This window comes from Acinonyx jubatus, chromosome F2 (genome assembly GCF_027475565.1).
Source record: "Acinonyx jubatus isolate Ajub_Pintada_27869175 chromosome F2, VMU_Ajub_asm_v1.0, whole genome shotgun sequence".
NCBI classification, from domain to species: domain Eukaryota; kingdom Metazoa; phylum Chordata; class Mammalia; order Carnivora; family Felidae; genus Acinonyx; species Acinonyx jubatus.
The window spans coordinates 44,819,598-44,835,270 of record NC_069394.1 but is presented as its reverse complement, the minus strand read 5'-3'; the positions used below and the strand labels follow the sequence as shown (position 1 = coordinate 44,835,270).

The following is a 15,673-nucleotide window of genomic DNA, read 5'->3' as shown; positions in this document are numbered from 1 at the left end:
TACATGATTCTACATCTGTTGCCATGGCAAAGGAACAAAATCTAAGCTTCTGATTAAAATGAATCCTTTTGTTAAGAAATAATCAAGATTCCTATCAGAGTTTTATCACAGTCTTAGTCTTTTCATTTTTTATACTACCCGAAGCCTGAAGCTCAAAGTGCCTACTTGAAGTTTGCTTTTTATTGTTTACAGAATAAGTGAATTCATTTTGTTCCGTCATTTCCTTGATACGCTTTAATAACATAAATGTACTTTAATCATTATGCTTATCTGAATGTTTTTATCTCAGGGGTGACAAGTAGATTGACGGATAGTGAGTATAACATATATTTGTTTCTTCTGGAATCTTAATTTTACATTTCAGTATTAAGGTTTTTGAGTGATTCCGTACAGAACACAAAAAACCTATCAAATATGAAAGAGGAATAGGAAATTATAAATAAAATCACTGTCAGCCTAGAGATACTAATTCCAGTATAGGCTTCCATAAATCCTTACCTGAAGGCTGTAAATGTTTCTGAGAAAAACCTGATGCTGATGTGATTTAAGTGTCTCTGCTCGAGAAATTATGCTGTCTTTTTGCTACTGTCCGCTTAAAGAGAAGTTCAGCTGCCATTTAGGTGATGTATTTCCTCCTTTGTAATTGCTTATTTTCTGTTCTGAAAAGCTTTCCTTCCAACAGTGCTCTTAAGGGCGCGATTTTATAATCAAGAGCCTCTGCCCTTCATAGCCTCATGAGACTGGAACTTGCTGTTTCTCTCCAGAGATGCTTAACAATGAGTCAGGAATGATCAAGAGGCTTTCTGTGGCTTAAACACTTTTTGATAGGGGCAGAAGGAAAAGGACACCTGTATTCTAGTCTAGTCTAGAAGAGGCGTGTGATTTCAAGCAAATTATCCTTAATATGTTTGAACCTCATTTTGAAAATGAGAAATTTAGACTCAGTGGTCCCTTCCAGCTCTATAATGCATAGTCTTTGGTTGATTAGCTGATTGCTCATGAAATTTAGTGATTTTTGATACTGAATTTTGTTTTCCACATATCAGACTATATATACCCTGTTATTGTTGTTAAATATCTCTCTCATTCAAAATGAGACTTTTTAATAGTTATACACACTTAACTGATGTTGAGAATGCTCCCTATTTAATAAGCTCTATGTGTATTTAGTGTTTGGCTAAAACATTGTTTGCACTCTTTATGTTTTGTGTGTGTTAATGTTACGTGTTTGTTGAATGAATGCTTTTTAATCTATACTGCAAAAGCAGGTGGTTTTATTTTATTTCCTTCTTTAATGCACCTTCACAAAGGGATATTCAGTAAATAAGAGGTACTCATATACACATTTTATCTTGTCCTTTTTTTTCCAAAGATTGGTCAGTGAGTTTGAAGATAAAGCTTTTGTTTAAAAAAAAAAAAAGACACTCATGTGGTAAGAGTCATTTGAAAACAGAGGTTCGGAAAAGTTTCTGTTTTTCTCAGGGTTCTCAAACTTTATTATTTTTACTTATTTATTGATGTATTTTACTGTGGTAAGAACACTTAACATGAGATCAGTCCTCTAAAACTTTTAAATGTACCATACATTATTATTGACTATAATTTCTAACATTATACAGCAGATCTCTAGAGTTATTCGTCTTGCTTAACAGACTTAGAGCCTGTTGGTTAGTGACTCTCCATTTCACCTTCCCTACCAGCCCCTGGAAATCCCTGTTCTACTCTTTGATTCTTTGAATATGACTATTTTAGATACCTCATACAAATGGAATTATGCAGTCTTTATTTTTCCATGACCTGCTTCTTGTACTTACCATATTATCTTGAAGGTTCATTCATGTTGTCACGTATTACAGAAGTTCCTCTTTTTTAAATAAGGCTGTATTCCATTGTCTGTATATACCACATTTTCTTTATGTAGTCATCTGTCTATGGATATTTAGGTCATTGCCATATCTTGGCTATTGTGAATAGTGCTGCAGTGAACATGGGAGTGTTCAAGGTCCAAATTCATTCTTTTTGATTGTGAATATCCAGTTTTCCCACCACTATTTGTTGAAGAAATACTTCATTCCCTATTGTGTATTCTTGTCCTCCTTGTCAAAGATCAGTTGATCAGATATGCATGGATTCACATCTGGGCTCTCTATTCTATTCCACTTTATGAATGCTTGTCTTATGCTAGTAGCATCCTGTTTTGATTACTGTAATTCTTAAAGATATTTTGAAATTATGAGGTATGATGCCTCCACTTTTGTTGTACTTCAGCATTGCTTTGGCTGTTCAGGGTCTCCTGTGGTTCTATGTGAATTATAGGATTGTTCATTTTCATAAAAAATATTCTTGGGATTTTGATAGAGATTACATTAAATATGTAGATCATTTTGGGTAGAATAGACTTTTTCATATTAGTTCTTCTAACCCATGAACAGGAGATATCTTTCCATTTATTTGTATCTGCTTTAAAATTTCTTTAATCAGTATTTTATACTTTTCAGTGTACAAATCTTTAAACTTCTTGGTTAAATATCATATGACTTCACTCATATGAGGAATTTAAGGTATAAAACAGATGAACATAAGGGAAAGGAAGCAAAAAGAATATAGAAACGGGGAGGGGGCAAACCATAAGAGACTCTTAATTACAGAGAACAAGCTGGAGGGGGTTGCTGGAGGGGCTGTGGGTGGGGGGGAGGGGCTACCTGGGTAAGGGGCATTAAGGAGCACTTTTTGGGATGTGCACTGGGTGTTATACATAGGGAATGAGTCACTGGAATCTACTTCTGAAAACATTATTGCACTATATGCTAACTAACTAGGATGTAATTCAAACATTAAAAAAAAAGATTACTCCTAAATATTTTATTCTCTTTGATAATATTTTTAATGGGATTATTTTCCTAACTTCCTTTTCTAATAGTGTATAGAAATGCAATTGATTTTTGTGTGCTGTTTTCATATTTTACCATCTTAGGGAGTTTGTGTTAGAACTAAAGAATTAGTTCTAACAGTATTTTTATGGAAGTTTTGGGGCTTTCTATGTACATGGTCATATGGTCTTCAAACAGGGGGAGTATTTCTTCTTTCTTTCTTTCTGATTTGGATATTTTTCTTTCTTTTTCTTGCTTAATTGCTCTGGCTAGGACTTCCAGTACTATGTTGAATGGAAGTGGCAAGAGTGGGTATTCTTGCCTCGTCCCTGCTCTTAAAGGAAAAGCTTTTAGTTTTTCACCATAAAGTGTGATTTTAGCTGTGGGGTTTTCATGTATGGTCTTTATTATGTTGTGGAGTACTTGTATTTCTAGTTTGTTGAGCATTTTTATCATGAAAGGATATTGAATCTATTCAAACGTTTTCTCAAATCTATTGAGATTATCATGTGATTTTTATCATTTATTCTGTAATGTGGTATATTAATTGATTTTCCTGTTGAGCCACTCTTGCATTCCAGGGATAAATCCCACTCAGTCATGGTGTATGATCCTCTTAATGTGCTGTTGGATTTGGTTTGCCAGTATTTTGGTGATGAGTTTGGCATTACATTCTTTAGGGCTATTGGTGTGTAGTTTTTCTTGTAGTATCCTTGTCTGGCTTTAGCATTAAAGCTGAATTTATAAAATTGGGAGTGTTCACTAGCTGTCAGTTTTCTGGAAGAGTTTAAGAAGTATTCATGTTAATTCTTCTTTAAATATTTGGTAGAATTCACCAGCAAAGCCATCCGGACCTGTGTCTGTCTTTGTTGAGAGGTGTTTGATTACTGATTCAATCTCCATACTAGTTATAGACCTGTTGAGAATGTCTATTTCATCATGATTATTCATAGTAGGTTGTATGTTTCTAGAAATTTATCCATTTTTTCTAGGTCATCCAATTTGTTGGCGTATATTCATACTAGTCTCTTATGATCCTTTATATTTCTGTGACATCCATTATGTCTCTTCTTTATTTCTGGTTTTATTTATTTGAGTCTTCTCTCTCTCTCTCTCTCTCTCTCTCTCTCTTTCTCTCAACTAGCTAAGTGTTCATCACTTTTGTTTCTTTTCAGAAAACCATTTCTGAGTTTTGTTAATTTTCTATTATTTTGCTATCCTCTATTTCACTTATCTCTGCTCTAATCTTTATTTTCTTTCTTCTGCTAAATTTAATCATAGCTTGTTCTTTTTCTAGCGCTTTGAAGTATAAAGTTAGGTTGTTTATTTGATATCTATCTTCTATGTAGATGTTTAGAACAACGTATTTTCCTCTTAGAACTGCTTTTTTTCACATTCCATAAGTTTTGGTATATTGTGTTTCTGTTTTAATTAGTCTCACTTTTTTTTTTTAATTTCTACTTTGACCCACTGGTTATTCAGGAATGTGTTAAGTTGCACATATTTGTGAGTCTTCCAGTTTTTCTCCTGTTAATGATTTCCACCACTGTGGTTAGAAAAGGTACTTGATATGATTTCGATCTTTTTAAAATTATGACGTCTTTTATGGTCCAGCATATGATTTTCCCTGGAGGATATTTATGTGTTTGAAGAGACTGTGCGTTCTCCTGATGTTGGATGGAATGTTCTGAATATGTCTGTATGTCCATTTGATCTATAGTGTGGTTCAGATCTTCTGGTTCCTTACTGTGTGAGTGTTCTGTCCATTTAGAAAGTGCGTTATTGAAGTGTCCTATTATTATGTTTTTGTCTATTTCTCCTTTCAGTTCTGTCAGTGTTTACATTATACATTTAGGTGATCTGATGTTGAATGCATATACAGTTTATAACTGTTATTTCTTTCTGGTGGATTGACTGTTTTATCATTGTATAATATCCTTTGTCTCTTGAGAGAATTTGTGAATTGAAGTTTACTTTGTGTGGTGTAAGTGTACCCACTCCTCTCTTTGGGTTACCATTTCCCTGTAATATATTTTTCCATCTTCTCACTTTCAGCCTGTGTGTGTCCTTAAAGCTGAAATGAGTTTCCTATAGAGCAATTTGTGCATTTTGTTTTGTTTTGTTTTGTTTTAATCCATTCAGGCATATTATGCGTTTTTATTAGGGAATTTAATCCATTTATATGTAAAGCCATCATTGATAGGGAAAGATTTACTATTGCCATTTTGTTGTTTTCTGTTAGCCTTGTTCCTTTGTCTGTTTTGTCCTCTTGCTGTCTTCCCTTATATTTTTTTTGACTTCTTTTTGGTATTAATAGGCTTTGCTTTCTCTTTTTCTTTGTGTAACATTTATAGGTATTATTTTGATGGATATCTTAGGGCTTACATAAAACGTCTTATAATTATAGCAGTCTGTTTTAAAAAGATAAGTTTAATCACATACAAAAACTCTACACTTTAGCTTCTCCTCCCACCCACATGTTGTTACTGTCACAATTTATGTGCATTCATACTGTGTATCTTTTAATGTATTTTGGTTACAGTTCTATTGTAATACTTTCTCTTTTAACTTTTTTTTTCATTTTGTAGTGAGAATAATGTTTATTGAGAGTGGTTCATTATAAACAATATAGATATATGTATATGAATATGAATATGAATATGAATATGTATATGTATATATATAAAATCTCTGCGATGCAAAAAATCCCTTTTGTCCCTGTGTGGCTGCAGTGAACAAAACCAACCGTCCAGTGTGGCTTCGCTGGGCCCCTAGCATATGGACAGGGGTCATGGGTGCCACATGCTATGGGCAGAAGTTCCTGAAGTCTGGGCTCTCTCCAGCCTTATTTTCATGCCATGTGCAAGAACACAACGTAGTGTGGTTTGCATCCTACCCCCATGACCCTCCCCCGGCAGATGGCACCGTCTCAGGCACAGGTAGCTTTCTTGTTAATCTGCCAGATGGGTGACCTCTAACTTGTGGCCTGCCCAGGGACTAAGTGTTTCTAAATGTCGCACGATGGACTGAGGTGCTGTGACCACTCTCCTTGGAGGCCGCTCTCCATGACGGCCCCACCAGTGGTCCAAAGCTTCACTTCCTCATTGCCTTCCTTGATGCATCCATTCTTACCACAATTTTAGCCAGACCCTTCCTGAGGACGCCCAAACCTCAGCTGCCACACATGGTGCTCCTGGGCATGACACCAGAGTTCCCTGGGATCTTGGGCCACCCCGCATCAAGGCAAAAGAGACGAGACCAGTCTGAAGGCAATGCTAGTCTCTGAAACCAGGCTGGCTGACCTGTTAGCTAACCAGCTAATAGCGCCTCCGTCTCGGCCAAAGGCTGCATCTGGTGCCGAGGAGCGATTCGGCTGGGTGGTCTGACGGCCCTCATAAACAGAGCCCACCTCTGCCCCTCAGAGCAGCCGTGGTGGGGGGGCGCCAGCCAGCTGGTGGGAGCAGATGCTGAGCATGGTTTGCGGTCCGGAGGGATGGCAGCTGCCGTGTGGCTCTTGGGGCAGCCTTGCTCCCTTGCCAATGACCGCTCACGAGGGGTGGGTGTCCTCAGCCCCTTTGGGAATGATCCATTTCCCTTAGTTTTTAGGTACAGACCTGCATTCAAGACCCAGCCCCACCACTGTCCTGGATATACTCTCCCCAGACTGATGGCCGGATTTTGTCTATAAGGTGAGGGGTCCTGGCACTCAGCCCACCAGCTGTGAGTCGCTTTCTCTTTGAAAGAGAACTTGGGCAGGCTTATCTGCCCTCTGAACAGAGGTGTCCGTGGTTCTGAAGTCCCTGAATCTCACTATTATTGTCTTACTTGAGGGTGACCCTCACTCCCCACAAGCGAAAGCTTAAATCTCAAAAAAACCAACACCAACAACAAAAAACAAATGGTCCATGCTACGTGCAGTGCTGTGTGATTCTGGGCGGGTATTACCCTTCTCTGTCAAGAAAAAAGAGACCCAGTGTTCTGTGCAAAATGTCCTGGCATGAACACTGGGGTGGGTGGGAGGCCACAGGCTATCCCCCCCACTGCCTCAGGAGTGCAGGCCCTAGCACCCCAGCACCTCCAGCACCGTGAGGCTTGGGGCTCCCTATACCCAGAGAATGGGCCCCACTGTCAGGGCTTAGGCTAGTGTCAGGAGGCCTCATGGGTTGGGGGGGGTGGGACTTTGGGACTCAAGTGGCTGTTCTTGGCCCTCAGGGTCAGGCATTCTCAGAGTATATTCAGCACTGCCAGCCAGGAAGAGCCAGGGCCCTGTCTCCTCCCCTCAGGGCCCTCCACCCCACAATGCTATAGTACCTGGAGGGTGCGGGGTGAGGTTCAGGGTCCTTTTGGCCTGAGGCCCAGCCCTCCTGAGGGCCCAGAGGCCTGACAACCAGCCACAGGAACTTGGACCCACGGGGAGGCGGGAGGGAGTGGCAGCATTCACCAAAGGGCACAGGGAGGAGGTCTATAGCACTTCTGGGGGACAGGGGGGAGTCCCCCTGGGAGGAGTCCCCAGCCCTGGGAGCCGGGGTTGGCTACATGGTCTCCAAACACACCGATGCCATCCTGACAGGCGGCTTCTCCAGGGCTCGGCACCCAGGTCTGTGGGGAGGCGATGTCAGGCTTCTCCACCTGGGTCTGGTTTGCAGGCAACAGAGGGGACTGTGGAGGTCCCCTGGGCATGGTTGGAGTCAGGCCTGGGGTCCCCGGGGAAGCTCTACTCAGATGCTCTGCGGAGGCCTCCAGCAACCAGCAGGTGTGCGGGGTAAGCGATGTGATGACACGCGCAACGCTGGTGGGCAAAGCAGGCACGCCTTGGGCTCCAAGACTTCCCTGGGGCTTTGTCACATGGGCTTATGTGCCATAAGTGGTTCTGGCTTCCTCGAAGTTACTGATGCTGGTGCCGCACATTTGGTCAGCACAGGCTGGGTTGTTGTAGAAGATGCAGCCAGTGCCCCAGTTGCAGCCAGGCAGCACAGTGAAGCGGCCCTGGTGGTCAGGGGTCCGGCAGAAGCAGCGGCGGCCGCTGGGGGCGAAGCAGCGGTAGGCGACAGGACCGGAGCCGAGGTCGCAGTGCAACACCCCAGAGTTCACCAGCACGATAGCCACGTGGCCCTGTGCCAGGTGCTCCTGGATATCCTGCATGCTCACTGTGCATTTTTCCACCGGCACCTTGCAGGCCTTGGCTTGTGCAAACACCTAGTTCACCCGGGTCTCCTCTGTGTCAAAGTGCTTCCTGTAGCCCTTGTCAACGCCCAGGGTCTGCGTGCAGAAACGGTGCCTCACGCCACAGTGGCGCATTAGGTAGGCCATGTCAGTAGTCCAGATGCCCCTGGTTAGTCGCGGCTCCTGCAGGGCGCTCTCGAACTCACTTTCGCCCAGCTGGCCCAGGCACCGCAGCACCATCTTGGAGCAGGCCAGGCCGCAGTCCCAGGGGTAGAGCTGCTGGATGATGGGCACGGACAGCTGCACAAAGTCTCCGGGTGCCAGCGGCGTCCCCTCTGCCTCCGCCCCCATAACCCGGGCCGCGCGGGGCGCCCGCGGCCCCCGCCTGGGGCGCCCGCTGCAGCTTCGGCTTTGACCGGGGCAGGAGTGGGGCCGGTGCATGTCAGGTTCCTCTGCCGCCGCCACCGCCACTTGCTGGGGGGCCGGGGAAGAGAAGGCCTCTTTTAACTTTTATGCTAGAATTAAAAATGACTTACCTACCACTATTACAGTAATATAGCCTCTTGTATGCGACATTTACCTTTATTAGTGAGTCTCTGATGCTCTGCGGTTGCTATTTCGTGTTCTTTCATTTCAACTTGAATAACTGTTGTGGGAAGCCGTGGAGAAGTTGGAGCGCTAGATGCATGGAACACTCTTTCCCTCTTCAGGTGGAGGCTGAGAGCTGGGATTTTCATCCGCTCAGTCCGTGCGGAGCATGGCAGATGATCCATGGAGGATCTATTTCGGTTTTCACCAGGTAGCTAGCCTGTGCCAGGCCTGCCAGAGCGCCAAGACTGGCAAGACAGAAGCCAGTCCTTTGGAGAGTCCTCTTGCAAAGTTGCAGCGCTAGATACACAGACCAATCCTTTTACCTCTACTGAGAAAAGCTGTAAACTAATCCTGATCATGTAGTGCTGTTCCAGGGCTACGGACTCTGGCAAGAAAGCGTCCCCACCAGTGGCTTCAGTGAACCTGGTTTTATGTATGCCCAGGGTGCAGGAGACGTTGATTAGTTTTCGGATTTGTCTGTGAGTTGTTGCTAAATCCTTGTCTATGCAAGGAGGAGGGCTCAAGGCTTCTTACTATGCCACCTTGCTAAGGTGACTTTCCTACTGATTCTTTCAAGAATAAAAAACCAGAGGGGTGCCTGGATGGCTCAGTCGGTTAAGCATCCTACTCTTGATTTCAGCACAGGTCATGATCTCACGGTTCATCAGATCAAGCCCCACATCGGCTTTGTGTGTGGCTGAGCTTCTGACTCTTGGTCTCAGCTCAGGTCATGATCTCACAGTTGGTGAGATCAAGCCGCTTGTCTGGCTCTGAGCTGACAGCCTGGAGCCTTCTTGGGATATATTCTCTCTCTCTCTCTCTCTCTCTCTCTCTCTCTCTCTCTCTCTCTCTCTCTCTCCCCCCCTCCCCTCTGCCCCTCTCCTACTTGGGCACCCCCCTTTCAAAATAAATAAACTTAAAACACTGGATTGTGTGATTTTTTTAAATAAAGTTTATTTATTTATTTTTGAGAGAGAGTGAGAGAGAGCGTGAGCAGGGGAGGGGCAGAGAGAATCCCGAGCAAGCTCCATGCCATCAGTGCAGAGCCAGATGAGGGGCTTGATCTCACCAACCATGAGATCATGACCTGAGCTGAGATCAAGAGCCAGAAGCTGAACCGACTGAACCACCCAGATGCCCCTGCAGTCTCTTATTTCAAAGCCCATTCTATTTCTAATATGCCACAGTTGCCTGTTTCTTGAAATTTCATAGAAATTGCTCTGTACAAGACATATCACTAATGAGGTATATGTAGAAAAGGAATAAATTGAATTATCTGCTTACAAATGTAAAGGGGTTTTCCTACTCTCTCCATGTATGTATAATACACACACATTATAGTTTATATTCTATGAATGTCCAAGCTTATCAATGGTCAAATATAAATTAAATTGAAACTCAAATATACGTTTATCAGTCAAAAAGTATAGTAATGCCCATTATTCAAAAACACAGGGAAATGAAGACTCTCAAACACAATAATGGGACTGTATGTGTTGGAAAATTTACAAAAAACTACAAACACTTGGTAATTTCACTCCTAGAAATTAGCTTAAGGAAATAATTAAGCATATGTGTGAAGCATGTTCATCATATAATTTCTAGTTTTTGTTATAAACAACCCAAGTGTCCAACAATATGGAATTGGATGAATAAATTATGAATATAATAGAAAATACCATTTAGCCATTAAAAATTATATTGGAGAGGGTACCTGGGTGGCTCAGTTGGTTAAATGTCCCACTTCAGCTCTGGTCATGAACTCAATTTGTGAGCTCAAGCCCCACATTGGGCTATGCTGACAGCTCAGAGACTGGAGCTGTCTCTCTCTCTCCTTCAAAAATAAATAAACATTAAAGTTGTTTTAAATATATATATTTCAAATGAGTATTTATAGGCATGAAAAGATATATGCATTTTTAAGTACAAATATCTGATTAAAAATAAATTTTTTTTAAAATTTTTAAAATTTTAAAATTTAAAATTTAAAATTTAAAAATTAAACTTTTAAAATTTAAAAGTTTTTAAAATTTTTAAAAATAATTGTTTTTAGAGAATAAACAAGGGCGCCTGGGTGGCTCAGTTGGTTAAATGTCTGACTTTGGCTGAGATCATGATCTCATGGTTCATGAGTTCGAGCCCTGTGTTGGGCTCTGTGCTGACAGCTCAGAGCCTGGAGCCTGCTTCAATTTCTGTGTCTCCCTCTCTCTCTGCCCCTCCCCCACTCATACTCTGTCTCTCTATTTCTCTTGCTCTCAAAAATAAGACATTAAAAAAATTTTTTAAAAAGAAAAGAAACAATATATTATAGATGGTTTAATAGCTTCAGGCATAATTTACATACCATAAAATTCACCAATAAGTGTATGGTTAAATAACTTTTAGTAAATTTATAGATTTGTACCACAACAATACAGCTTTAGAATAATAATTTTTTCTAAGTTTTCATTTTAATTCCAGTATAGTTAACAGTGTTATGTTAATTTCAGTTGTATAATATAGTGATTCAATAATTCTATACATTACTCAGTGCTCATTATGATAAGTATGGTCTTTAATCCCCATCATCTATTTCACCCATCCTTCCACCCAACTCCCCTCTGCTACCTACTGGTTTGTTTTCTGTAGTTAAGAGTCTGTTTCTTGGTTTGTCTCTCACTTTTTTTCTTTACTCATTTGTTTTATTTCTTAAATTCCACATATAAGTGAAATCATATGGTATTTGTATTTCTCTGACTTAATTTGCTTAGCATAATACTCTCTAGCTCCATTCATGATGTTGAATATGGCAAGATTTCATTCTTTTTATGGTGGAGTAATATTCCATTTTACACACACACACACACACACACACACACACACCATATCTTCTATACCCATTCATCTATTGATGGACACTTGGGCTGCTTCCATATTTTGGCTATTGTGAGTAATGCTGCAATAAACATAAGGGTACATGTATCCCTTTGAATTAGTGCTTTTGTATTTTGGGGGTAAATACCCAGTAGTGGAATTATTGGATTATAGGGTAGTTCTATTTTTAACTTTTCAAAGAACTTCACTACTGTTTTCTACAGTTTACATTCCCAGCAACAGTGCACAAAGGTTCCTTTTCCTCCACATCCTCTCCAACACTTGTTATTTCTTGTGTTTTTGATTTTATCACTCTGACAGGTGTGAGGTGATATCTCTTTGTGGTTTTGATTTGCATTTTCCTCATGATGAGTTATGTTGAGCATTTTTTCATGTGTCAGTTGGCCTTCTAGATGTCTTCTTTGGAGAAATACCTGTTCATGTCTTCTGCCCAGTTTTTAATTGGAATATTTGTGTTTTTAGGTGTTGAGTTTTAAAAAGTCTTTATATGTTTTGGATACTAATAATGCTTTATCTGATATGCCATTTGCAAATATGTTCTGTTGTTCATCAGAGACATTGGCCTGTAATTCTCTTTTTTGTGGTGTCTTTATCTGGTTTTGGTATCAGGGTAATGCTAGCCTCACAGAATGAATTTGGAATATTTCCTTCCTCTTCTACTTTTTGGAACAGTTTGAGAAGAATAGGTATTAGCTCTTCTTTTAAATGTTTGGTAGAATTCACCTGGCAGCCATCTGGTCCAGGACTTTTGTTTATTGAAAGTTGATTACTGAATCAATTGTATTGCTGGTAATCGGTCTGTTCAAATTTTCTATTTCTTCCTGACTCAATTTTGGTAGCTTATGTGTTTCTAGGAATTTATCCATGTTTGCTTGTAATTTTTCATAACATTCCCTCACAATTGTCTGTATTTCTGTGGTGTTGGTTTTTATTTCTTCTCTTTCATTAGTGATTTGTTTGAGGCCTCTCTGTCTTTTTTTATGAGTCTGGCTAAAGTTTATCTTTAAAAATTTTTTTTAATGTATTTATTTTTAAGAGAGACAGATAGAGCAAGAGCCGGAGAGGGGCAGAGAGAGGGGGAGACACAGAATCCAAAGTAGGCTCTGGGCTCGGAGTTGTCAGCACAGAGCCTGACATGGGGCTCAAACCCACAAACCATGAGATTATGACCTGAGCCAAAGTTGGATGCTTAAGTGACTGAGCCACCCAGGTGCCCCTGGACAAATTTTTTTCAATTTTGCTGATCCTTTTAAAGACCTAGCTACTGGTTGTATTGATCTGTGCCATTGTTTTTTTGTTTTTGTTTTTTTGTTGTTTTTTTTTTTTTTAGTTTCTATATCATTTATTTCTGCTCTGTTTTTTATTATTTCATTCCTTCTGCTTATTCAAGGTTTTGTTTGTTCTTTTTCTAGCTCCTCTAGGTGTAAGGTTGGATTATTTATTTGAAATTTTTCTTGTTCCTGAGGTAGGCCTGTATTGTCATAAACTTCCCTCTTAGAACTGCTTTTGCTGCCTCCCAAAGATTTTGGACCGCTGGTTCCATGTAACTTTTTATGTCTTTTTTGATTGATTGATTGATTGACTCACTAATTGTTTAGTTGCATGTAATTAACCTCCATGTACTTGTAGTCTTTACAGTTTTTTTCTTGTCGTTTATTTCTAATTTTATAGGCTGTGGTCATAAATGATGCATGGTATGACTTTGATATTTTTGAATTTATTGTAACTTGTTTTGGTGATCTATTCTGGAGACTTTTCCATGTGTACTTGAAAAGTATGTGTATTTTGCTGTTTTAGGATGGAATGTTTTGAATACATCTGTTAAGTCCCTCCGGTCCAGTGTGTCATTCAAAGCCACTGTTTTCCTTGTTGATTTTCTGTTAGGATGCTCTGTCCATTGATGTAAGTGGGATGTTAAAGTTCATTACTATTATTGTGTTACTATTGATTAGTTACTCTATGTTTATTAACTCTTATATATTTGGGTGCTTTCATGTTGGGTGCATAAATATGTATAATTGTTATATCATTTTGTTTGTCCTGTTTATTACTATTTGGTGCCCTTCTTTGTCTTTGGTAACAAGAGTTACCATCTTTGTTTTTAACGTTTATTTTATCTGATATAAATATTTCTACCATGGCTTTCTTTTCACATCCATTTACATAATAAGTGTTCCTCTATCTCCTCACTTTCAACCTGCAGGTGTCATTAGGTCTGAAACAAGTCTCTTGTAGGCAGCATATAGACGGGTCGTGTTTTTTTATCCACTTTGTTACCCAGTGCCTTTTGATTAGAGCCTATAGTCCATTTACACTCAAAGTAGTTATTGATATGTATTTACTGCCATTTTTAAAATTGTTTTGTTGCTTTTTTAAGCTTTTCTCTGTTCCTTCTCTTGCTTTCTTTCATGGTTTGTTGAGATTCCTTAATGATATACTTGGATTCCTTTCTCTTTATTCTTTGCATATCTATTGCTGGTTTTTTAATTTGTGGTTACCCATTAGGTTTGTATATGACATCTTCTGCATATAGCAGTCTATATGAAGTTGATGGTTTCTTAAGTTTGAACACATTCTTTATTCTTTTCCCCTCTATGTTTTAAGTAAATGGTTTCCTTTTTTACATTCTTTGATTTTATGAATCTCTTGACTGATTTTACAGAAATACTTATTTTTACTTCTTCCATGTCTCCTACTTTTCATATTCTCAGTTATAGTCTTTCCTTTTCACTCAAAGAGTACCCTTTAATATTTCTTATAAGGCTGATTTAGTGGTCATGAACTCCTTTAGTTTTTGTTTGTCTGAGAAACACTTTATCTCTCCTTCTATTCTGAATAATAGCCTTGCTGGATAAAGTATTTTTGGTTGCAGATTATAAGCACTTTGAATGTTATCATACCATTCCCTTCTGGCCTGCAATGTTTCTGCTGAAAAATCTGCTGATAGCTTTATGGGGTTTCCCTTGTATGTAACTGTCTTCTTTTCTCTTGCTAATTTTAAATTTTTTTCTTTCTCACTACTTTCTTCCATATTAATTACTATGTTTTGGTGTTGACCTTGTAGTGATTTCGTTGGAGAATCTCTGTGCCTTCTGGATCTGAATATCTGTTTCTTCAGATTAGGGAAGTTTTCAGATATTATTTCTTCAAATAAAATTTTACCCTCTTTTATATCTTCTTCTGGGATCCCTATGATGGGAATAATATTATGCTTGATGGAGTCATTGAGTTTCCTAAGTCTATTGTCATTTAGCATAATTATTTTTTCTCTCACTTAGCTCAATTACTTTTTATTACTCTGTCTTCCAGGTCATTAATTCATTTCTCTGCTTCCCCTAGCCTTCCTCTATTCCATTAAATATACTTTTAACTTCGATTAGTATATTCTTCATTTCTGATTGATTCTTTTTTATCTCTGTGTTTAGGGTCTCACTAAGGTTCTTCACTCTTTTCTCGAGTCCAGTGAGTATCTTTATGACCATTACTTTAAATTCTCTATTAGGCATATTACTTATCTCACTTTCACTTTAGCCCTTAGCCTCTAGCTGCAATTTTGTCTTTCCTTTCATTTGGAACATATTCCTCTGTCTCTGCATTTTGCCTAACAATCTGTGTCTGTCTCTGTTAGGAAAAGTTAGCTGTGTCTGTTGCTCTTGAAAGTAGTGGGCAGGGCAGGCACTTTTAAGAAGGTGGCACTGATCCTCTTCATAGGATAGGACCAGCCACTGTGAAGACCCAGCCAGCCAGGGTGCTCTACAAGGTGTGTGTGTATAGGTGTGGAGTACTGCAAGCTGCATGTGCTGGTCCTTTTCCCCCTGGGACATGCAGCTACTGGAGAGACCTGACCAGCTAGGCCACTCCACAAAGTGGGGTCATGAAGTGTAGTTTTAACAAGGTGTGTACATCCTCCTTGGGAGGTGGGGAGACATGGTGTTGGCAAGGTTTGTGCCTATCTTCTGGGGGAGAGGACCCACAGAGTACCGAGGTAGCTCTAGCTGGCAAGGGTGGAGTATAGGGTAAGCAAGTTAGGTAGTGAATGCCAGCACCATGCTGGGGGCAGGGGAAGGAAATGGTGCCTGCCACCTTTTTATTCCTGTAGAAGTCCCTCAGCAAACTCTGAGGTTAGTAACTAACTCTCCCTCCTGTGTACCCCAAGCATTTTTCAAGCTGCTGGT

At 40.0% G+C, this 15,673-nt stretch overlaps 1 protein-coding gene and 1 pseudogene across 2 annotated transcripts in view; one reads left to right on the top strand and one right to left on the bottom strand.

The window, feature by feature from the left end:
- The window catches only part of NECAB1 (N-terminal EF-hand calcium binding protein 1), a 192,156-nt gene that overhangs the window by 110,710 nt on the left and 65,773 nt on the right, over window positions 1-15,673 (top strand). The window lies entirely within an intron of this gene.
- Window positions 7,722-8,384, bottom strand: LOC106984677 (protein GUCD1-like; annotated as a pseudogene).